General features: G+C 41.5%; 1 long non-coding RNA gene across 1 annotated transcript; it reads left to right on the top strand.

The window, feature by feature from the left end:
• The first annotated feature begins 909 nt into the window (after window positions 1-909).
• On the top strand, window positions 910-2,338 carry LOC132113255 (uncharacterized). The gene is made up of 3 exons (XR_009425126.1): window positions 910-922; window positions 1,607-1,912; window positions 2,061-2,338. It is a non-coding gene; the product is annotated as an uncharacterized LOC132113255 (long non-coding RNA).
• The last annotated feature ends 5,692 nt before the right edge of the window (window positions 2,339-8,030 follow it).

Here is an 8,030-nt window from a genome sequence, read left to right on the forward strand (position 1 = left end):
CAAGACACGCCTATGCTTTGAAGTGGAACCTCTTCATCACTTGGTGTTCTTCACGGCGTGAGGACCCATGGAAATGTCAGATTGGGTCAGTGCTTTCCTTTCTTCAGGAGGGGTTGGAACGAAGGCTGTCTCCTTCCACCCTCAAGGTCTATGTGGCCGCCATTTCGGCTCACCATGACCTTGTTGAAGGTAAGTCTCTTGGGAGGCACGATCTGATCATCAGGTTCCTGAGAGGAGCCCCTCTTGGGACCTCGCAGTGGTTCTATCGGCACTGCAGAGAGCTCCCTTCGAACCCTTGTTCTCAGTAGAGCTGAAGTTTTTATCTTTGAAAAATGCGCTCCTGACGGCTTTGGCTTCGGTGAAGAGGGTCGGGAACCTGCAGGCATTTTCAGTTGACGAAGCATGCCCGGAATTCGGGCCGGCTAACTCTCACGTTATCTTGAGACCCCGGCCTGGGTACGTGCCCAAAGTTCCCACCGCTCCTTTTAGGGATCAGGTGGTGAACTTGCAAGCGCTGCCCCTGGAGGAGCAGCCGCCCGGGGCGTCATTTTTTCGTGACAAATTGTGGGACCGTGGGACCGGGGATCCACACTAGTAATATAATTAATAATAGGCTAAAGTTAGTCACACACCTCGACTTTCTTCCAAATAACGCACATTTCATTCATAATGTTATAATACAGGCCTATAGTTCCTGCAAATGAAACTAGGTAATACAAAACGATTATGCGGTCATCAAGGTGAATTGGTTTAGTCTTGACTTCTGGTCGTGAGTGACAGTTGGGGGGATGGGAAATCTGTTGATTGTCGAGTCACTCGAGTGCCAAATAAACATAGATGGAGAAGAAAAGGTCAAAGCCATCAGGTGGCCAATTTTGAAGAAAAAAAAGAAAAGAAGAGGAGAAACGAGCAAAAGATAAAGGTATGCAACTATGTTCTCTCTTTCTGTATGATTACAGTATCCATTTCTTGAATGAAGGGCTAATGTTAATTGGTGGTGGGTATAACTCTTTGTTAGCCTTTTTGCTATGATGCTTGCTATGCTTATACAACTATAATTTGGTTTCAACTCAATCACGAGATCTAATTTATAATATTGTGATTTGCAATAAAACTGTTACAAGTTCAGTTATCATTTCCATCAGTTGGTTTAACGTTAGGCCCTGTAAATAATCAATGGCATTTTCAAATCTGTAGGTTAAAGACGAACATTTGCTATTTATTTGCTACACAGTATGCTAAGTATAGTTTCCTAAGTATAGTTTTACAAGTCATAACTAAAAGTGTGTCATGCATTTGAGGCAGTAACCAAAGAGCTAATGGTTCCTCCATGAAAGTTACATTAATATACAAGTTAAAATATCCTGAAACCCAAAAAGTTTTTGGTGATTAAAAAATAAAATCCCATTGTTTTTGCCTAAACATATAATTTAAAGTCATTTTATTTTTTAAACAACTGAGTCCCATTGACCATAGCATAACATGAATAAATAAAATATAATTTTTCAATACATTTCTTTTACCATTTGTTTCTATGCTCTAAACAATGTGATGACATGGGGGAAAAAATGAAAAAAATAAAATAAATGTTTTTTTCAGGGTCTAGGAGGATATAGCGTGTAATGACAGACATTTAGTGTGTAAGAGCATGTTTATGTAACCCTTCTATTATGTTTTGAGTCAATTTGACCCCAGGCTGTTTTAGCTTTATAAAACATTATCCTATGGTCTTTTGATTTCAAATGCAATTCAATTGCAATTTCAGGGGCACTTCTAAAATATTTTGGAGCATCCTCTGCCACTGGTCAGGATGAGCCAACCACCTCCTCCGCTAAACATATGTCTCCACAAATATCTGATATTGAGGATGAAGACCTCTTTGCCTCTACTTCTCCCCAGCATGAGCTTTCAGGTGTGCATATCGTGTGTTGGTGTAGGCTACAAGACAACTGGACAACTGCAATTTAATGTAATTTTAATATTTCTGATAATTTATGAGTAGGACTATGTTTTTTCACTGCTATGTGTTTTGAGTAATATGCCAATATGCTGTCTGATAGAAATGCCTGGAGCTGAACCCCCACTGAGCCCCACTGGTGAGGATGAGCCTCTGTCAACCGACCCTGCTAACTGGCCCTCACATCTGACTAAAAGGATTCGGACTGAGCTGGTTCGCAGAGGACCAAGTAAGGTGCCACCTGGCTTTGTTTTCCGTAGGAATGAGAGTGATGGGAGAAGTTGCCACCACCAATATTTTAAGAAGACATTAGTAAGTGGTGAAAAGATGGCAAGAAGTTGGCTGATTTATTCAATTAAGAACAACAGCCTCTTTTGCTTCTGCTGCTGCAAATTCTTTTCCAAGAGGAACATCAATTTAACAAGTGCAGGAATGGCAAATTGGAAACATGCAAGCAATTATCTCACATCACATGAAAACAGTACAGAACACCTCAATTGCATGAAAGCATGGAAGGAACTGTCAGTGAGGTTAAAAAGTGGGACAACTATTGAGAAGCAGGAGATGGCACTTCTGGAGGCTGAAAGGGTGAGATGGAGAGCAGTGCTGACACGTCTCACTTCTATCGTGCAGTGACTGGCCATTCGAAATTTGGCTTTAAGGGGACACACAGAAACACTGTTCACACCATCAAATGGGAACTTCCTCAAAGAGGTCGAACTTATGGCCAGGTTCGATCCCATCATGAAAGATCACCTTAACCGTGTCGAAAGAGGAACAGCAAGTCATAACAGCTACCTAGGCAATCGTGTGCAGAATGAGCTGATTGATTTGTTGAGCAGCAAAATCATATCTGCTATAGTGGATGACATCAAGCAGGCAAAGTTTTTTTCAATAATTTTGGATTGCACCCCAGATATAAGCCACACAGAACAGTTGTCAGAAAAGACTCTTAGAAAAGAATCCCCGAGCTCTGTTTGTGCCATGTGGGGCACATACACTGAATTTAGTTGTGTGTGATGCTGCTAAGGGATCTGTTGATGCTTTAAGTTATTTTGGTGTCCTGCAAAAGCTGTACACATTATTTTCAGCCTCCACCCAAAGATGGGCCATACTATCCATGTGACCAAGAACCATGTGAGCATCACCTTAAAGATGTGGGCAGAAACCAGGTGGGAGAGCAAGGTCAAGAGCGTCGAACACATGAGGTACCAGGGAGCTGCCGTGAGAGAGGCTTTAATTGAGGTGAGAGACCACACCAAAGACCCAGCTATAAAGGCTAATGCCCATTCTTTGTCTGAGGAGGTGGGGTCGTACCGCTTCAGCATCTGCATGGTTGTTTGGTATGACATGCTATCTGCAATACAGCATGCCAGCAAACTCATGCAGTCTCCAGACATGCATGTGGACCTAGCCGTGAGTCTTTTGAAGAAGACTGAGCGAGATCTCCAGAGCTACAGGGAAACTGGCTTTGTGACTGCACAGATGGCGGCCAAAGAGATTTGTGAAGATATGAATGTGGAGGCTGTATTAAAACAAAAAAGGCTGAGGTCCACAAAGCACCACTTCTCATATGAAAGGGGTCTCGCCCAGGGTGTATTTCAATGTAGAACCGCCACTGCCGCAGCATGTGTCTTTCCCTTGGCAAGACCCTTGCCAGCTCTGTTGTTGAAACTTCCACCCTGCGGGCTGGGTACCTCAGAGTTCTTATGTATCACCACCTTGGTGGATACCTGTCTTCTGTAAGTCCTCCCACGGGCAGGCAGCCTGCTAGCATACGTCCAGCTGGAATATGCTACCCAGTGTATTCTGTGTGAGCTACAGGCCCTCACTCGTGCTGGCCTTACGACAGGGTGCTATCACTCACATGGGTCCCTGGAAGACAGCCATGTGGCGTTTTGTAATGGACCCCATTCGTAACGTCGAACGTGATCGACTGAAAGGGAACGTCTTGGTTACGTATGTAACCCTCGTTCCCTGAAGGAGGGAACGGAGACGTTACGTCCCCTTGCCACATTGCTGTTCTGCTGAATGGCCGGGTCACCGGCTCGGCTCCTCAGCGAAGACTTGAATGCGAGTTGCTCGCATTGCTCCTTATATACCTGCTCTGCGGGGCGGAGCTCGCGATGCAGATCCCGCAGACCAAGGTACTTTGTGTACTATTGGCTCGTTTTGTACCACTAGAAGGTGATTGGGCTCTCGGGCGAGATCCCATTCGTAACGTCTCGGTTCCCTCCTTCAGGGAACGAGGGTTATATACGTAAGCAAGACGTTATTCTATATAATGCAACATAAGGTTGAGATGTCAGCAGCGCCGCCGCTCCCACCACGCGCATCACGCACTGTGCGTAGGGCACCAAGTGCTGAGGGGGCACCAAAAATAGCCTAATGATTTTTTTTTTTTAAATGCCAGTATTATTTCATTAGCCTATAGAAATATTAGCCGCATTTTAGCCATGTATATGTAAAAAAAAAAGGGGGAACAAGAAAGATATTTAATAATTGCTCTAGTCTAATCTAGAAAGTACACACTTTTTGGAGTTAGTCACAGCATCTTTCTGGAAAAAAATACCCCCCCCCCACACACACTGGTACAAAGGTATTTTCTTCATTCAATTATTTGTTGACTAGATTGTGCTGTTGACAACTTTGCAAAGAGAGATCAGCCTAATCCAGGTTGCACATATGTATTATTTACACAGCTGATTTTTAAGGCAGACACCATTCACATTTTTTAAAGAAAAAAATAATTCTTCTTAAGGATGTATATGTGCAAGACGTTTATTAGACTATATGTTACAAGGTCATTCTCAACCAGAGGCTACCAATATGATGCCATTTTTCTGTGTGTGGGTGTAATGTTAGACCTCTGCAGTCTCATATGGGAGTCTTTGATGGCCATAATAATATAAAAATGAAAGCCATTTCTTTCTAAATGACTGCCGTCTCCCTCTTGAGGTCTGTTTTTTTATGATTCATGTCTGTAGAAGGACATTTAAAGGACTAGTTACTTAAGACAGTGATAGTTAAGAATACTATTATTTGCCCTACAGGAGAATTTTTGGAGCGTGATCCCAAGCTTTTGTGTGCTTTGCCTAACCATGCCCAACCATCCTGAAGACATTGAGTGTGTGTGTTTGAGTGTTTGGTGCTCTGGCTATCAGGCTGGGAAACATCTCTAGGATCAATATGCTTCATCTCCCTCTGCAACGTGGAAACAGGTCCAGTTCACTGATTTAGAGGCTCACTGGTCGGCAAACACGCACACACACACACGCATATGCACACCCTGCTCTCTTGGCCCCCTGCTGTTTGGAGATAGCCCTGAAACAGCCTCTTGTTTGGCCTGCTGTGAAGGGTCTCGAGAAGGTGGGGTGCCACCCATTTCTACAGAAGAGCCTCTAATTACAGAAGCTGGGTGCCCTGCTATTGGTGCACAAGTGAATAATAGCCACAATTTGTCTCAATAAATGCCCCCTGTAAAGCGATGACACTGAGGAAAGACAGGAAAAGCAAGAGGAGTGATGAAGTGATGTTTAGCTTAAATTGAGAGACTGTGATTCTTCACTATTATCTCATTTGGTGGAGATCAATCAGAGACACAAAAAGCATCACTGGGTCTTTTTTCTTCTGTCAGTCTGACTTGTCAAATGCAAAAAAAATGGTGGATTAACAATCAGTGATATCAATAAGTTTATACCTGTACACACTCAAAATCACAATCACACACACAGTATACACACAGACAATTAATAGACATACACAGTATTTATCATTAGTCTCTTTTTCCTCATTCTTTTTCTTTTAGCACTTAAAGGAGCTATGTGAAGGTTTTTCCTTAAAAAAATCTTTAAGATTTTAAGATTTCAAGATTTCATTTGTACATGTATGAGCCAACCATGATGTAAAAAAAAGAATGACACCTCGACTGTCCACCAAGGTTGCCTCTATCAGCCTGTAGGCTCAATTTTGTGTGGCGGAGTCGGGTCGAATTCACAAAATGTGATGTCATGCGCGTTCTCGTCTACTTGGGCCTACAACCGTATGGCACGCCAGCCATTATAGTAAGCAGCGGCAATAGTGTTTTCAAATGGACTCTGCGGATGGAAAGAAGCGACCAGCCTCCAGCACAATTCAGACACCCACGGACACTCCTCGTAAGTAAAAAAAAAAATGAGCGTGCGCACTGAGAACGAGCATGAGACTGGCTGCAGTTCCTCTAACGGCCACTGGTGTCAGTAACGGTTAGAAATGCTACGGAATGCTCCTTTAATGACATTTGGATTCAACATGCAACAAAATGTTTATTGTGCTGAATGTTGACCAACTGTTGTCATGTGTCTTTTTATCTACACTGCCGTTCAAAAGTGTAAGATCAGCAATTTTTTTTACATTTTTTTTAAAGATGTTTAAAAATTATTGCAGTTTAAAATTTATAAAAATCTATTTTAATATACTCTAAAAAATAATTTATGCCTGTGAAGCAATGTTGAATTTTCACCATCATTACTCTAGTCTTCACTGTCACATGATCCTTCAGAAGTCATTATAATATGCTGATTTATAATCAATGTTGCAAACAGTTGTGATGCTTAAGATTTTTTGGGACTTATGATATTTTTTTCAGGAGTCTTTGATAAATAAGTTTAAGTTAAAAAGAACACTGTTTGTTCAAAAATATAAATTTTATGTTACACTACTAATATACACTACTATTTAAAAGTTTGGGGTCAGTACATTTTTTCTGTCTTTTTTTTTAAAGAAAACATTTTTATACAGCAAGGATGTGTTACAGTTCTTTTTAGCTGCTTACACACATTTTCAAAACTTTGCCTATTTTTTTCAAAACTTTACACAGAAATTCAAGAATTGCACACACAAAATGCAAAATGCCTCACATCTCTTGCAAAATGAAGCACTGCATTCAAAATATCACGAGCACATCTCAAAAGCAAACATTTGTTACGTATCACATAGAGATGGACCTCTATTTTAACATTCAAAATCTAACTGATCCTACACTTTTGAATGGCAGTGTATGTGGTGCAATATCTACTGTGCATGTACAATATTTTATATTGTATATGTATCATTTATTATGTTTTACAACCCGAATTCCGGAAAAGTTGGGACGTTTTTCAAATTTTAATAAAATGAAAACTAAAGGAATTTCAAATCACATGAGCCAATATTTTATTCACAATAGAACATAGATAACGTAGCAAATGTTTAAACTGAGAAATTTTACACTTTTATCCACTTAATTAGCTCATTTAAAATGTAATGCCTGCTACAGGTCTCAAAAAAGTTGGCACGGGGGCAACAAATGGCTAAAAAAGCAAGCAGTTTTGAAAAGATTCAGCTGGGAGAACATCTAGTTAATTGATATCAGGTCTATAACATGATTAGCTATAAAAGCTTTGTCTTAGAGAAGCAGAGTCTCTCAGAAGTGAAGATGGGCAGAGGCTCTCCAATCTGTGAAAGACTGCGTAAAAAAATTGTGGAAAACTTTAAAAACAATGTTCCTCAACGTCAAATTGCAAAGGCTTTGCAAATCTCATAATCTACAGTGCATAACATCATCAAAAGATTCAGAGAAACTGGAGAAATCTCTGTGCGTAAGGGACAAGGCCGGAGACCTTTATTGGATGCCCGTGGTCTTCGGGCTCTCAGACGACACTGCATCACTCATCGGCATGATTGTGTCAATGACATTACTAAATGGGCCCAGGAATACTTTCAGAAACCACTGTCGGTAAACACAATCCGCCGTGCCATCAGCAGATGCCAACTAAAGCTCTATCATGCAAAAAGGAAGCCATATGTGAACATGGTCCAGAAGCGCCGTCGTGTCCTGTGGGCCAAGGCTCATTTAAAATGGACTATTTCAAAGTGGAATAGTGTTTTATGGTCAGACGAGTCCAAATTTGACATTCTTGTTGGAAATCACGGACGCCGTGTCCTCTGGGCTAAAGAGGAGGGAGACCTTCCAGCATGTTATCAGCGTTCAGTTCAAAAGCCAGCATCTCTGATGGTATGGGGGTGCATAAGTGCATACGGTATGGGCAGCTTG

This window comes from Carassius carassius, chromosome 32 (genome assembly GCF_963082965.1).
Source record: "Carassius carassius chromosome 32, fCarCar2.1, whole genome shotgun sequence".
In the NCBI taxonomy this organism is placed as follows: domain Eukaryota; kingdom Metazoa; phylum Chordata; class Actinopteri; order Cypriniformes; family Cyprinidae; genus Carassius; species Carassius carassius.